The sequence below is a fragment of the Balaenoptera physalus genome, assembly GCF_965194825.1.
Source record: "Balaenoptera physalus genome assembly, chromosome: 14".
Lineage (NCBI taxonomy): Eukaryota > Metazoa > Chordata > Mammalia > Artiodactyla > Balaenopteridae > Balaenoptera > Balaenoptera physalus.
Genome location: NC_138893.1, coordinates 51,355,084 through 51,372,203, shown reverse-complemented (window position 1 = coordinate 51,372,203; position 17,120 = coordinate 51,355,084). Strand labels below are relative to the sequence as shown.

The 17,120-nt window shown below is 41.0% G+C and overlaps 2 protein-coding genes across 14 annotated transcripts in view; one reads left to right on the top strand and one right to left on the bottom strand.

The window, feature by feature from the left end:
- ABCC2 (ATP binding cassette subfamily C member 2) overlaps nucleotides 1-17,120 on the top strand; it is a 291,675-nt gene that overhangs the window by 113,913 nt on the left and 160,642 nt on the right. The gene's annotated exons all lie outside the window — the stretch shown is intronic.
- Nucleotides 1-17,120, bottom strand: part of DNMBP (dynamin binding protein) — a 149,314-nt gene that overhangs the window by 61,816 nt on the left and 70,378 nt on the right. Inside the window, exon 1 of one of the 13 annotated variants that reach the window (XM_082425070.1) lies at nucleotides 4,097-11,408. The exons of the other annotated variants lie outside the window; for them this stretch is intronic. The gene's annotated coding sequence lies outside the window, so the exon portion shown is untranslated. Of the gene's footprint in view, nucleotides 1-4,096; nucleotides 11,409-17,120 lie in introns of those variants that run through there. 13 annotated transcript variants of the gene reach the window in all.

The window sequence follows — 17,120 nt, the reverse complement described above, 5'->3', positions numbered from 1 at the left end:
ACCACAACGAAGAGTAGCCCCAGCTCGTCACAACTAGAGAAAGCCCGCACGTGGCAACAAAGACCCAACACAGCCAAAAATAATAAATAAATAAATTTATTAAAAAAAAAAAAAAAAGAAAGAAGGAAGAAAAGATAACTGAAGAGATGACAAATAAATGCAATGTGTGATCCTGAACTGAATCCTGATCTAGGGAAAAAATTGCTACAAAGGACATTAATAGGACAAGCTGACGAAATTGGAATATAGATTATAGATTGGGTGTATGATTAAACCAATTAAAAATTTCCTGAAATGGACAGCTACATGTAGAAGAATGAAATTTGAACATTCTCTAACACCATATACAAAAATAACTCAAAATGGATTAAAGACCTAAATGTAAGACCAGATACTATAAAACTCTTAGAGGAAAACACAGGCAGAACACTCTTTGACATAAATCTCAGCAAAATTTTTTTGGATCCATCTCCTAAAGTAAAGGAAATAAAAGCACAAATAAACGGGACCTAATTAAACTTAAAAGCTTTCACACAGCAAAGGAAATCACTGACAAAATGAAAAGACAACCTACTGAAAGGAGAAAATATTTGCAAATGATATGACCGATAAGGGATTAATATCCAACATATATAAACAGTTCATACAACTCAACATCAAAAAAACAAACAATGCAGGACTTCCCTGATGGTGCAGTGGAGAAGACTCTGCACTCCCAATGCAGGGGGCCCAGGGTTTGATCCCTGGTCAGGGAACTAGATCCCACATGCATGCCACAACAAAGAGTTCGCATGCCACAGCTAAGGAGCCCGCCTGCCAAAACTAAGACCCAGTGCAACCAAATAAATAAATAAATATTAAAAAAAAACAAAACCAAAAACGCTATTTCAAAATGGGCAGAAGAATTGAATAGACATTTTTCCAAAGAGGAAATGCAGACGGCCTACAGGCATATGAAAAGATGCTTAACATCACTAATCACAGGGAAATGCAAATCAAAACCACAATGAGATGTTAACTCATACCTGTCAGAATGGCTATGATCAAAAAGAACACAAATAACAAATGTTGGCAAGGATGTGGAGAAAAGGGAACCCTCCTACACTGTTGGTGGGAATGTAAACTGGTGCAGCCACTGTGGAAAACGGTATGGAAGTTTCTCAAAAAACTAAAAATAGAACTACCATATGACCCACCAATTCCACTCCTGGGTATATATCTGAAAAAAACAAAAACACTAATTCAAAAAGATATATGCACCCCAGTGCTCACAGCAGCATTATTTACAATAGCCAAGACATGGAAGCAACCTAAGTGTCCATCAACAGATAAATGGATAAAGAAGATGTGGTGTGTATATATATACACACACACAATGGAATACTACTCAATAAAAAAAGAACAAACCTTTGCCATTTGCAGCAACACTGATGGACTTGGAGGGCATCATGCAAAGTGAAATAAGTCAGACAAAGACAAATATTGTATAATATCATTTATATGTGGAATCTTTTTTTTTGGCCGCTCCATGCGGCACATGGGAGCTTAGCTCCCTGACCAGGGATTGAACCTGTGCCCCCTGCATTGGAATCTCCGAGTCTTAACCACTGGACTGCCAGGGAAGTCCCTTATATGTGGAATCTAAACAATACAAAAAACTAGTGAATATAACAATAAAGAAGCAGACTCACAGATATAGAGAACAAACTTGTGGTTACCAGTGTGGGCGGGGTGGGGGAGTGGGAGGCACAAACTGCTGGGTATAGGACAGGCTCAAGGAGGTACTGTACAACACGGAGAACATAGCCAATATATTCGAATAACTGTAAATAGAAAGTAACCTTTAAAAATTGTATTAAAAATTTTTTTTAAATAAAAAAAATTCCTGAAATGGCAGATCTATTGTGGTCATGTATGAAAATATCCGTATTACACACTGGCACTTACTAAGGGGCATGATATATGCAACCTAGTCTCAAACAGTAAAGAAAAAAAAGTGTGTGTGTGTGTGTGTGTGTGTGTAGAGAGAGGGAGAAAGTGAATGAGAAAATGAAAACAAAAATATGGCATAATGATAAATACTGGCAAATGTGAATAAAGGAGGATCTGTGTACCACTGCAATTTTCTATAAATTTGATATTATTCAAAATAAAACTTAAAAAGACATAATTAGAAAATTTCTTTCTTTTTTTTGGTAGAATGACAAAATTTCAAGCATAACTCTTATTTCATCAGCAGTTAAGTAAATTATGATTAAATTAACTGTAGTGTACAAAAAATTGATTTTCAATGGCCTTATTTTAAATTTTTTTCGTGATTTCAAAGCTATAGAATTTCAGTCCCAAATATGGTTTCAGAAGCAGTAAGTGGAGAAGAGAAATTCACCTTAAACACAGGACTAAAAAGCTCTGGAAAGGGAGAACACTCACTGAAATCCTACCACGTGCCAGGCGCCTTACATGTTATGTCCCTGAACTCATTTAATATTCACATCAAAACTCTGAAGTAGTATTATTATTCCCATTTAACAGATAAGAAAACCTAGGCTTTGAGAGACTGACCAACTTGTCCCAGCCTATGTAGTGAGTAAATGGCAGTTCTGGAATTTGAATCTAAACATATTTAAATCCAAATCCTGTATTTAAATCCACTTAATCCTGCACCGTTCTGCCTCTCCAGCCTGGAATCTCAATTTTAAAAGGTCAGGGCCTATTTGTTTCAAGTCTTAAAAATTCCCCGGAAACTATTATCTCTCAGGAATCAAAGTTCTATTAATTATAATACTTGAAAGCATAAAATACCAGCAAGCACTCATCAATTTGAAGTCAGCAACCTACAACCTAAGAGACTCAATTAGATTTTTATTTATATTTAAAAAGAGAAAAAGAAATGGTAACAATTCTTCTAAAATATCAGCATGCCATTTTTTCCCCTGCAGGTGGATTTATAAACTCTGGAACAGACTTTAAAAAACAAAAAGGAAAACAGTTTAGCTCAATCAAAAATCCCTGTGGGGTGTTTTTGCTAAATTTTAGTTTCCTGGTCACCACCCCTGAGATTGATTCAGCAAATCTGGGTGGATCTGCAGTTTTAACAAAATGCTAGGTGCTTCTGAAGATGCAGGTGACCTCCAAGCTCCACACACACATGAATTAATACTCAAGGATTAAATCAAACTAGGAATACCTGGCTTGAAATAGCTGCAAATGTAAAATTGTTTTTCCATTATTCCAAATATACCCTAAGGGAAAAAAAATGATCGAAAATTTTACTATCTGGGACACCAAAGTGAGAGAGGGAGCCGCCATCCTGAAAGCCTTTGAATCCCGCACTCCCCCACTCTTTAACTGGGGAACCCTGAGAAAGTCCATTTTCACCTCTGGGCCTCAACGTCCTCATACGTACAATGAGGATAATAATACCTGTTTTGCAGAACTGTTGAGCAAATTAAACAAGGTAATTACTCAACACAAGTTAGTTCTCCCACAACGGGCCAGAAAATGCCACCTCTACCAGGTTAAGGTAAAATGCACCGAGGAGAAATGGTTCAGATACCATAAAATTCCACTTTTCTATAAGAACAATAAAATCTGGGGATGCGGAAGCACATGGAGGAAACTGAGGCCCAGTACCAGCCTAACAATAAAAGTGGCAGACTAGCCCCACTTTCTTCCTAGGGCAGCCCTGGAGGTGTTAAGGAGCTGGGGCTGACTGCACAAACTTACTACTGTGATAAAGCAATTAGGGATGGGTTGTTTTTTTTCTTTTGTCCCACCCCATCCCCTCCCCCGCAAAGTCCCGATTCCACTCCTCAAGATATCCTCACCCCCTCAGGTTAGTGCACGGTCCCAGGCTCATACCTCAGTGTTCCTAGGAAGCGATTCAGTTAACCTGCAGCTTCCCGCAACTCTACCAACCACATTCCAAAGCAGAGTTAAAGAGAAAAGCCGCTCACTCTTCCCTTGCCTCTGAAAGCTGGCTCTGTCTTTCCTGGGGAAAATCTTTGAACCCCGGCGACGTCCCAAGCGGCACTTGAATGAGGCGGCTAACTGTTCTACCTGCTTTTGTGAGGGCTCCAGCAACCCCGGAAAGTACCTGCAGCGCCAAAATTCTGGTGCAAATGTTCCCACGGGTGGAAGGGCTGGCAGGCAGAGTAGAATCTTCCCAGAGCTCTGGAATGCTCCACAACCCCCTAAAATCCTTTGAATAGGGTAGGCATTTCCCCCAGGCTTTCCCATATTTACATATGAATCGTCCTGAGTCCTCCAGGCTATCACAACAGGGCCTGTCCTAAAGGACGGAGCTGGAATCCTCCACTTCCTGGACTGAGATGCAGAAGAGCTGGCCCAGCTCTGCTCAGACTCAACGTCTTTTCCCTATTAGCTTTCCTTTCCTAGTCCTAAAACAGCCACAACTCCACTTCAGGAGTTGTTTTTTTTTTTTTAAGGTAATTTTTTTTAAGGTATTTATTTTATTTATTTTTGGCTGCGTTGGGTCTTTGCTGCTGTGTGCGGGCTTTCTCTAGTGGCAGTGAGCAGGGGCTCACTCTTCGTTGCGGTGCACGGGCTTCTCATTGTGGTGACTTCTCTTGTTGCAGAGCACGGGCTCTAGGCGCATGGGCTTCAGCAGTTGTGGCACGCGGGCTCAGTAGTTGTGGCTCGTGGGCTCTAGAGCGCAGGCTCAGTAGTTGTGGCGCATGGGCTTAGTTACTCCGCGGCACGTGGGATCTTCCCAGACCAGGGCTCGAACCCGTGTCCCCTGCATTGGCAGGCGGATTCTTAACCACTGCGCCACCATGGAAGCCCACTTCAGGAGTTTTTAATCATGAGTTTTATCTCTTTTTCCTACCCCTTGCTACATGTTGTGTTGTTTTGGATACTCTTTTCACGGAAGCAGTCTTATGATAAGAGGCAAAGATGTAAAGGGGGGCAGCATTTGTCTACTTTTCTGCCCTTAGGACCTCTCATTCGGCAGGCAGTCCCTCTCCCTGGCCAGGCACAGGCCTCACTTTCCCCTGGGTCTTGCTACTCTAGGTACCTTACCCTAAAGCCATCAGAATGCAGATCTTACCTGGCTGGTCCCAGGACAGCAAGAACAGCACAGAGTAATTCGCTGGAATTGGGAGCCATGCTCACAGCTCACAAACATTTACATTTTAAAAGAAGGTGAGGAAAAGAAAGTTGCCTAACAACATGCCATTTTTGTTTAAAAAAAGAAGGTGGAAGAAGAGGAGGAGAGAGAAAAAAAGGGAGAAAACATGCAAAAACCTCTACATATTTCCATATACACACATATAATATGTAAGTGCACAGAAAAAGGTCTGGGAAGAGAATACACTAAACTTGTCAGAGAGTTTTGCCTCAGAGAGGGAACTGGGATTTGGGATAGAAGGATCAATGGGGACTTGAGCTGAATCAGTACTTTTTAATCTCACAAGAATCTATTAATGTATTGCCAGTACTTTAAGACAAACTGTCATGCTAGCCAAGATTCATCTCTACTGGTGAAATTTTAAGCAATCTGCGAGAAGAACTTTTGGTAAAGAGCCATCCCACTGCTACTAGGACGGCACCGTTGACTCCTGAGGCTTTACTGGACGGTGCCTAGCTCCCGGGTTGTTGCTTCCCTCCACCATCGAATGAAGCTCTTTTTAACCTTAAATTTTACCACATATTTATATGGCACTTACTCTATGTGGCAAGCATTGTTCAGGCACTTTACAAATACTGGCTTATTTAATCTTCATCACGATCCTACTATCGTCTCCATCTCACTACTGATGAATGAAGAGAAATTCAGTAACTGGCCCAGTATGTGGAAGATGTGAGCCCACACTGGCTCCAGAGCCTGCAATTGCTACTCTGCCTCTAGTGCTTTTTCCAGGCAGGCAAATCTTGGGAACTGTGACCCGGAAATCTACTTGTGGGTTTTGGTGACCACCTGGTAGCTAATGATAAAATGATGTGATTTTAAAGCACATTTAACCTCTGTATAGCCACAGGTCACCCACCATTAAGACTGGGAACAATTATGTATTTAATCACATATACATATGTTCACATCATTATAGCTGTACAACCCTGCTCAGTATAATGTAAATAATCCCCCACACAGATCAAATCTAGCAGTGTCATACACAGTAAATATTCAATAGTATTCCAGGCAATTTATGGCAGAAATTATGTGCAAGTGAAGGGATGTTTATCAGTGCATAAAGAAAATTTAGAAACCACCAAAATTTCTCCCAAAAGGGGCCTGTTAAATAAATTATTGTGTATCTGCATAATAGAATACTATTACAGCCATTGAGATACAGGTTTATATTCATTAATACAGAACATTGTCTCATGTGTGTTGTTAAATGGGAAAAGGTTACAAAAGAGTCTGTGAAAGAATTGCAATTTTGTTAAAAAGGGAAAAATATTTTCAATGCACATATTTGAAAATGAAAAAGTCTTGAAGGTGACAAAATTCTGATTTTTTTCTTTTCTTTTCAACTTATTGTATTTTCTAGTTTTTCTCTAGTGAACATATAATATTGATATGACAAAGAATAATAAGGTGGAAAAAAGAACATTTGCTATACAACAAGAATACTCTACTACTCAGTCCTCTCTCAATTACCCTGTTAAATCCCTTTCAAATTCTTTCCTCGCTTTTTTATAATCCGACATTTCTTTCCTGACCTAATCCCTTCAAATTGCTGAAGAAAATGGGTAATAAAACACTTGAAATAACAATTTGCTAGTCTAAAAAGAAAAGCCAAAAAAACCCCACCTGCTTAGCAATCTGTCTAGAAAACTGAGGGGACGCGATCTTTGTAAATTTGTTCATATTCCCACCAGGCCAAGTAGGAGGATCATTAAGTCCTGGTTTTCCATGCGACCACATCACTCCAGCCGGCCCACGCAGCCCCACCACTTCTTTTCCTTCAGCACCTATGTTACTTGTATTTGGAGAAAGTTTATCCTGCTCAACGTTAAACTTTCAGCACTGTGGTCCCTGGCTGTTCTGCAGGACTCATAGCAGACTCTTCCCGGATCACCAGACTTCAGGGAAGAATCTGTTATATTTTGGTCCTAAATCGCAAAAGTAACTGAAAAAACTTTCCCTGTGCCTTTTGCTCAGTGACTGCCTTGCCTATTTTGGCAAGTAGCCTCCATCCAGCACAATCCCTACTGGGAGGGTTTCCACCTCGGGGAAACCTAGCTCAAAGCTTCCCATTTCCCCCTTCTTCTACCAGGGCCTACCCAGGCCTTTAAAAGAAGAGCAAACAAGAGTCAAGTGCCCAGAGTACAAGAGTCTGCAACTTCTTATGCTGCCAGGATAGTGAAATTAACACTAGATCCTCTGAAACACCATTTTTGAACGCTCACCAAATCCTAGAAAGGTGTGCTGTTAGGGTGTTTAAAACTATGAGGTTATTATTATTGTTGAATCTTTAGGCAGCAGAAGTGAAATAATCAAGAAGGCAAAGATAGTTTTTGTAAAATAATAATTAGAAATAAACCATCACTGTTTAATAAGCAAATTTTGATTATAATCAGCCAACAAAACTTTACATGAAAACTTTATTTTCAGACACACATCTGATGTTTTATTTACCAGGTCTCTTGAAGGAAGGTATTATTGCTCTCATTTTATAAATGAGAGCAAGAAGCAATGAAATGACTTGCCTGAGACCACGCAGCTAATAACTATTCAAAACTAGCATCTCAAGCCGGTGCTTTCCATCAAATGTCAAGGCCTGTTCCGGGTTGCATGGCTTTTTGATATGAGTGTGGCTGTTTCCTGCACTGTATTTCCATTTTTGATAATAACATTACAGTGATGTCTCAAATTTTGCTCATTAACAGGACCCTCTGGTTATTTTTCTATCCTACTCTAGAAAACCAGACTTTCTTCCGCTTCTATTAGATAGTTTACTTTTATTCCTTCCACTTATTCTCACATTTTATGTATCTTTTAGAACTGTGTACAAAGCAAAACAAAAGCCAGCTGATCTGAGTTATAATCCTGTTCAAAGTTTTAAACACAAAAATATATGAAAATGTTGAATAGAGAGCTACCAAGCAAACTGCTAGGAGATGGGGCAAAGTATAGAAAGCTGAAAAGCCCTCTAAAGCTTTCTTCCGTCTCAGGCAAGTCATTTCATCTGTCTGGTGCTCAGGAACAGCAAACCAAGTGGGGTGAAACTAGGTGGTCTTAGACATAAATTCATGAAACAAAACAATAATACAAAATAGAATGAACTTAAGCATTACGTATTTTGGTTACATTAATTTAAAAGGGTGAACCCAGTCTTTCAAAATAAGGATTCTTTCCAAGTGTGATCCAATATTTTTATGGTAAAATCTGATTAAGCCTAGGATATCAGTTAGTACTATCTTATTTTCTAGCTGAAACCTGGGGAAAAAACCAAAACCTCAATATGAGGGAACATAAATTGGGTTTTCCCCGGGACCCCAGTCATTCATGCTGTACAGGCTTCAATGAGCTCTCGGCATCCCAATAGTCACTCTGTTCCCCTATATCTCCCCTGGCTTCCATTTCTAGGGACGTATGTGGAGCTGCTTCTAGATCTTGAGAGGGCAGCAGGCTCAGTGAATTAAGGTACTCAGACTACAAGTCAGAAGATCCGGCATCTAGCCCTGCCCCCATCTTACCTGACATGTTACACAACCTCTCTGGGCTGTTGTTTCCAGGTGTGTATAACACAGCAGTTGAGCCTCTTTGGTTACTTCTAGGCTCTAAAATCTTATGTACTTTCCTACTCTGTTACTTCACTTACTCCTCTTGGTTTGGTATAACTACACTAGTCTCTAACTAGCTCCACAAGGAGTGTCACTTAGTGACTAACCTGGGCAGTTAGTCACTTCCTCTCCCCGAGGCCTGCGCTATTACGGAACATAGCACAACATATTTTAAGTAGTTGTTTCCTTATTATTCCTTGAACATAACAAGCCCAGCTGGTCTCTGTGCTTTTCTGCTTACCTACTGTCCTTTTAGCCCAGTTAGATGAAGGCTTCTCTAGTCCTTGGATTACTCTTTTCTCTAAACTTTATTTCTTGAGTAACAATACAAAATAATACTTACTATTTATCTTTTGATGTACATGTTCTGTGCCCTCAAATAGAATATTTCACTGGATAACAAATATTCATTGAGTACCTACTATACGCTATGTAAGGGTCTGGAAACACCACCTTCACTGCCATCATGGAGATTAGAGTCTACTGAACTTTTCTGCATACCTAATCTGTACCTAATCTACAATAGGTAGCACAGCAACCAGCACTTAAGAGAAGGCACCAATTATTATTATTATTTAGAGTGCCCTACACATTGCTCTGCATGACTGTGATGATAAACACTATGCAAAGATTTTAAAAAATCATTAAATATCCTAACTTTTGTTTGTCTTAACTACTTAGCTGCCACATCTATGACACTGGGGTAAATAAGGTTTCAATCTTTCCCTGAGGGGCAGAGGGTGGAGAGCAGAGGAAACTGAATTCCATATCTCCAAATCACTGAGGAAAGGACTAGAGGAATTCTACAATAATTTTTGTCTAAGTATTGCTGTGAGGTCAATGGTAAGTGGAAACATCTCCATATTTCAGTAGATGCTAAGATGCACACTTCTTCATATTTTAACATTTCAGAAATGGAGATGTGTTTTCCAATCAATAGCATGTTAATTAAAGTCTTCCAGGGACTTCCCTGGTGGTCCAGTGGATAAGACTCCACGCTCCCAATGCAGGGGGCCGGGGTTCGATCCCTGTTTGGGGAACTAGATCCTGCATGCATGTCACAACTAAGAGCCCGCATGACGCAACTAAGGGCCCACATGCTGCAAGTAAAAATCCTGCATGCCACAAAAAAGATCCCGTGTGCCACAACTAAGAAGCCCACGTGCTGCAACTAAGACCCAGGGCAGCCAAAAATAAAAATTAATTAATTAATTATTTTAAAAAAGGAACTAGTTAAAAAAATGAAGTCTTCTAATTAGAAGTCTTTCTTTTTTTTAATTTTTAAAAATTTATTTATTTATTTTTATTAAAAAAAATGTTTTTTTTCATTTTTGGCCATGCCACTCGTCTTGTGGGATCTTAGTTCCCCAACCACAGACCAGGGATTGAACTCGGGCCCTTGGCAGTGAAAGCACTGAGTCCTAACCACTGGATCACTGGGGAATTCCCTCTTCTTTCTTTCTAATGCTACATAAATTATTCAGTGTCTTACAATAGATGGTATTTTAGATTCAACAAAATGCAATATATTTCATCTGTTTGCCTCCTCTCAGCTTATGATTTGAAGGGTTTTCTTGACACCATGGAATGAGATCCGTGATCTAGAATCTAGCCCTGCTCCCTGCTGTGCGGCCATGTACACAAATGTGTATCTTCCCACCAGAAATGACTTGCATTGCACTGTCACACCCCTGTGACTTGACAGCCTGATGTTTACACAGTTCGGGCACATTCTGGTTTCTCAGGAAATATCAAATTGGAAAACTCTGTGGTGTTAGGGAGGGAGTGTCAAGTTTCTGAGCTCCCAGCCCAACATTCCTTTGAAGGCTGGGCCTGTTGTGGCACTGAAAGTTAGCTGCTTGGATTCACCACCCCCGCACTGCCCCCCTTCAACATCCTCAGGTCCGCAGAAATGACAATGCCCTAGAATACTGCCTCTTCCTATCCTACCTCAATTTCTTGCCTTTCCTGGTTATCTTTTTGTTTTTACAGAGACCTGGGATCTCCCCAGAGCAATATTCCTTTATCGTTGATGAAACATTACATAAAAATAATGTAGGTAACAGCTTGTGGAGAAAGCAGACAGTCTATCTTACTGAGACTACCACACATGATCCCAGTAGGCAGCACCGCCTTACTTTCTCTAAAGCTTCGATTATCTCCCAACTCTTGACAAAATAGGGCCCTTCATTTATTTCCTTTTGCCTCCACATATTTTCTCATTCCCTCTTCTTTGCTTCCTACCCATCTATCTTCAAACAAGCACTGACACCTGATTTTAAAAAGTAAATACACGAAAACTTTGTTCAACTCTGTGCCCCCCTCAGTCACAGTCACACCTCTTTGATTCTTTCTATGAAAGGTCTTGAAAGAGTGGTCTTCATGCCCTCCCTCTATGACCTCCCTCCCCCATCTAAATCCTTTGCAAGTAACTCTGCGTCATCACCATATTCCAGTAATATTGCCTTTTCAGTCAAACGATACCCTCCTCAACAAATCCACAGCATCAGCCTTGACTTCCCTCTGGCATCTGAAAGTGTTGGCCATTCTCTCCTACGCTACGCCCTCTGGTTTTCTTCTGCCCTCCCCTAGTGTTCCTGCCCATCTCTCCTCCTCCTGTCCCACGCTGTGGGCGTCCCCTAAGCCCAGTTCTCAGACGCTTGTGCTCTCCCCAGCCATTCCCATCCTCAGAGAAGTCATCCACTCACAGTGTCAGTGATCACATCTCAGAGGGTGAATCACCACGTGCAGGTCCAGCTCTGACTTCTTCCTCAGGTTCTGGTCCAAACCCCCAGCTGGTGTGTAAGATTTCAACACGCTAGTTCTTCCCCAGACTGTGTTCCTCTTTGTCACCACAACTCTGCATCTTTGCTCACAGGCTTTCCCCAACCGGGAATTTTCTCCTTGCTTCTCTCTTCCTATCTCAACCCCACTACTCCTTTAAGCTTTAGCTCAAATTCAAACATCTTCCTAACGTCTTTTCCATTAACTCAAGTAAAAACTGAGCTTTTCCTCTTCTGATTGTCCATAGCATTAACTGTCTATGCTAGATACTTCTGTACTTTAATTATTCATATTTTTACGTTTTTGTCTCTTCAACTGATCTATAAACTCCTGTGGTGGGGGAGGTATCCTTCCCTGGATACCCCAATGCTTGGTACAGTGCTAAGTACAAACACTAGTTAATAAACACCTGTTGAACTGCGTTCAAAGGGGATATGGGATCTATGTGCTGGTATAGTATGATTGATGATGATGATGATGATAGCAGCTCATGTTTATTTAGCATTTACTATGTGCCAGGCTCTGTTGCACTATTCTAAATATTTGCACATCTATAAACTCACCTATTCCTCATAATACTATCATGTACGTACATTATCTGGTTTTGTTGATGAGGAAACTGCAGCATAGAGAGAATAAATAGTTTACACAAAGTTACACAGGTAGCAGGGCCAAGGTGGGGGAAGGTACCTAATAGTTCTTCTTATTGCAGTTATAAAATTGTATTTTATTCATTTGCTTTTATACGCTGCTTTCTGTTCAAAACTGTGAGCTCCTGAAGGCAGGCACAAGTCTTGCTCATCTTATCCAATGTCTCATTAGGGACATGGCTTGCATTTGGGGCAGAACAATTCTTCACTGTGTAGGATGGTCCTACACCCTGAAGACATTTAGTGTCCCTGGTCCTTGCCTCATAGATGCAAGTAGTCCCCTGCACCCTGCCATTGTGACAACCAAAAGATATCTCCACCCATTTCCAAATGCTGGGGCTGAGCCCGCCAAGCCTCAGAAAGCCTGCCGCCTCCAGAGCCCTCTACATACCAAATCGGCACCATCAACAGTCCCTAGATCTCTGATTTAAGCTAGGTGATTCCCCATCCCAGCCTTCACCACTGCCATTTGGACCATGAATGGATACCTAATCAATGAACAGTTAATTCATATGATGAGGCCTAACTAAAAAACTCAAGCTGAGTCAATTATACTCTCTCCTGGGAATTTGAATTAAGAACTACCAGGCAGATTAGACAGAACAGAGGCAGAAGCTGCAAGAATGCCCCAGAGAGTGTTGGGACAACTATGGTTATGTGCAATCTAGTGAAGGAGTAGAAAATATAAGTGGAAGGTGTTGGTCTGTGGTTAGAGAAGACCAAGGCAGAGGCTCAGAGAACAGCAAAAACATCTTGAGGAAAGACGGCCTGTGAGAGAGGGATACAGAGAAAGGGAATAGCTGGTGCACGGGGTACCTGGCGTCAGTCCACTTGTACTAGAACAATAGCCTTAGCCCTCCTCAGGGTCTTAAGTTCGTTTCTGTCTAACCAGAACATAGTACAGTGTTTGGTACTCAGTAAATTTGTTAGATAAAGATACGTGAATGGCTCATGTTTGTTAAAACAGAACCAAATTAGAATAAAAGCTGCAAAAAGGGCTCTGAAAACTGTAAAGCATGTAAATTAAAGTGGTACCACTATTACTACTGCTGATGATGAAATGTCACAGTTCATTCTGCTGAACTTTTGTTACTGCCCAGTTAATTCCTAGGAACAGGCCCCTGGTCTCTGAAGGGGCAGAGACCTCTTGGCACCTGCTATACTCATGTCTTGTAATCAGCCTATGAAATTAAGAAGGATACAAAGCTAATGTCTTGGGGACTTCCCTTGTGGTCCAGTGGTTAAGAGTCCGCCTTCCAATGCAGGGGATGCGGGTTCAATCCCTGGTCAGGGAACTAAGATCCCACATGCTGTGAGGCAACTAAGCCCCCGTGCTCTGGAGCCCACATGCCACAACTAGAGAGAAGCCTGTGTGCCGCAATGAAAGATCCTGCATACCGCAATGAAAGATCCCGCATGCCACAATGAAGATCCCGTGTGCCACATCTAAGACCCAATGTAACCAAATAAATATTAAAAAAAAAAAAGCTAATGTCTTGGATTGACTGGCAGATATTTTATTCCAGTAGTTTGAATACAGACTATAGCTATAGAGATATATTCACATACTTGCAATGAAAAGAAACCTTGACTCTGAGAGTCTTAAAAACTTTGAACTCTCTGTGTAACACTGGGAAAAATGCCTTCAAATCTGCGCAGGTTTTTATCTTGGGAGAAAAACAAAACAAGATTTTCTTGCTCCACTGCAATTACTGTCCAAACTTTTAAGGAATCGCTTTTACAGTAGGCCCTCTGTATCCACAGGTTCTGCATCTGCCGATTCAACCAACTGCAGAGCGAAAATATTTTTAAAATCCACAAAGTTCCAAAGCAAAACTTGAATTTGCTACACTGGCAACTGTTTACACAGTATTTACATTGTATTTACAGCCATTTACAGAGTATTAGGTGTTATAAGTAATTGAGATGATTTAAAGTATATGGGAGGATGTGCATTACGTTACCTGCAAATACTATGCCATTTTATCGAAGGGACTTTAGCATCTGTGGATTTTGGTATCTGCAAGGGTGAGGGTGGGGGTAGGGTGTTGGTCTTGGAACCAACCCCTCGCAGATACAGATACCAAGAGGTGACTATATATCCCTCATCACCACGTCCCTCCTAAACTCCCCGTAATATGCCTTGTGTCTCTGTTGCTCCTATTCCTCACCTCATGTCCCAAATGCAAAGGTCTTTACTTAGAACACATCCTCTCATAGCTTTGCCGCATGTAACACAGTTGAACCCAATCCATTCGAAGCCCTTCTCTGGCTCCCCTAACACAATACTTTTCTGTTCTTCTAAGTTCATTTATTTGAAATGAACCTAAACCTGCACTTCTGGCTTTAACTGTGGTGCTGTAGTAAAAGCACTGGTCTGGGCATCAAGAGACCTAGTTTCTATTCCTGGTCTAAGGATTGACCAGTTACCTTGGCCACACAGTTCAAATTCTCTGAGCTCTGTCTCTTCATTTATAAACGGAGTGAGTGGGATTTAAGTATTTTTTCATACTGTGACTCACATTTTACATGTGGTTCAGTAGATACATACATACATTTATCTAATCCATGTATGTATGTGTATATACACACACTCAGAAGTATTACATGCTTACTTTTACTACATGAGATGTACTTGAAACTTTCTATTCATTTCTATTCTATTTTTCAAAAAATGCTAGTTGTAACCCACTAAATAGACTTCAAAACCCAATCACGGGTGGTTACCCACATGTATAAAATACTGGAATTGTTGAAATGTCAGGTTCCTTCTAGTAATAATATAAGAGGATTTTGTGTTGTAGCCTTCCAACCTTGAACCATTAGCCTTAACTCACATCTGAATTCCAGCTTCCTATTTCTCTCTGTAAGAGTTCTTCATTTAGATATCTTAATATCACTTAAATTAACCTAGTTAACATGGAATTTGAAGCACCAGGTCCCCTTCCCATCGTAACTATTTATGTTATTAGCAAGTGTAAAATCCTAGTGTTGAGTTTTGGTCTAGTAATGGTAGAGTAACCTACACTGTACTAACCTCCTTATTGAAAATTATTAGCAACTCTGGACAAGATTTTTTTTTTTAAATAACTGTGTGAAGACACTAGAAAGCCACCAAAAGCAGCCAGAAACTGGAGGGGATATGACTCGAAACATGGATAGAAAACTAGGTAAGATCCCTATTTACCTGATACCTCCTCCCCCTACCCCAAGGCAATCCCTAGTCTTTCAGCATGCTGGAGAATAAAGCAAAAACTGAGAGCCAACAAATGGTAATCTCATTGGGCTGCAGAGTCAAAAAGGTTCTGGGGTTCTGAAGTGGCTTGATATTAAGGGAGAAATCCTGCAAAAGAGGAAGCTTCAGAGAGGACAGCCCCAAAATCTATGCAGAAATTCCCTTCAAATCCTTGAACTGTGCACGCAGTGATGAGACTCCAGGGAACCCAGCAGAAAGCGATAACAGCTGGAGGCTAAAGAGCCCGGCAGATATTCACAACTCTCTGCAGCTGGGAAGACAGTTTGAAATCTGAGTCCCTTCAAATTAGGAAGTTCAATAAATATGTCCAGTGTTCCACTTAGAAACCTCTGCAGAGCTGCACCTTAGGAGTAAGGCCCACCTCCCAGGACGAGGAGCCACACCCTAGGACTAAGGGCAAAACCGGAACAAACCTGCCCTAACAAAACTCTAAGCTTGAGGCCTTCACAGGAGAAACTGATACGACAGGTGAGGGGAAGTAAAAATCCTGGCAGAACAACTTGGTTTCTAGCCTGGGAGATGGTCGAGGAGCAGGCACTGAACAGTGCTTTGTTTCTCAGATGCAGCAGCTGGAGGGTGGGGAAGAGTGGGAGAGAGGAAGGCATGGGCATTCCACTTGGATAATTACACCTGCAAACACCGGGTCCGAGGGCAGATGTCTGTCCAGTTGTGGGGGGTGGGGGTGTCAATCTGGATCTCAGCAGGGCAGGGACCATGCAGTGACAGTCGGGGTAGGGGAAGGACTTGTAAGGGGGAAGAGAGGTGGGTAGATAAAAGATGAAGAAATCATAACTTATGAGCACCTACTATGTTCCAGACATGTGATTAAGTGTTTTATTTATATTATCTCACTATGAGACAGGTATGATCATCTTCATTTTACAAATAAGAAATCCAAAGCTCAGAGAAGCTAAGTAATTCACCTAAAGTTACACTGTTAGTAAATGGTGGAGCTGAGATGTGAATTCAAGGCAGAAGACCAACTCCAAAGCTTGTTTCCTTTCTGTAATCAACTGTTGTGACTGTGTAACTTTCAGGAAGGGCAGTGGCACATGTGCTGTAAAACAGCTAGCAAAGAACATCGGAAAACAAAAAGATCTCTGGAACAGACTAAGATTTTGTTACAAGTCAAGGAGGATATTAGCGGTATAAAAAGGGGTGTCAATATGAATATACTATCAAAAGTTAAGTCCTCAAGTAGAGAGAGAGTTGTAAAAATGGAAATGGTATAAGGTGGAACTGAGCTGATTTCAGAGAGCTCATAGGGCATATTACAACACTCCAGAGAGAAGGGTTTGACTCCTAAGTCAAACAGAATAAACACAATTAGAAGGCTTAATACAATAAGGAACTAAAGATAGGAAACAAAGTTCATCTAAGGAATGGCTGTGGGGGAAGGGAAAAGGAACGATGCAAAAACTAACCTAAGGAATCACAGGATCAGATTTTTTTTTTGAGCTGGAAGGAATTTAGAAGTCATCCAATCCCTATCATTTCAGAGCAAAAATGCACCTAGGAAAAAACACCTAGCTGCTAAATATCTCAGCCTCCCAACTAAAGCCGGGTTTCATTCTTATCTTTATAAATACAGGTAGAAAGCCTGCTTTGTCCAAAATGGTGCCCTGGAAATTCAAGTTAAGTCAAGCCTGTGTTGAAAGACCACTGGATAAACCACT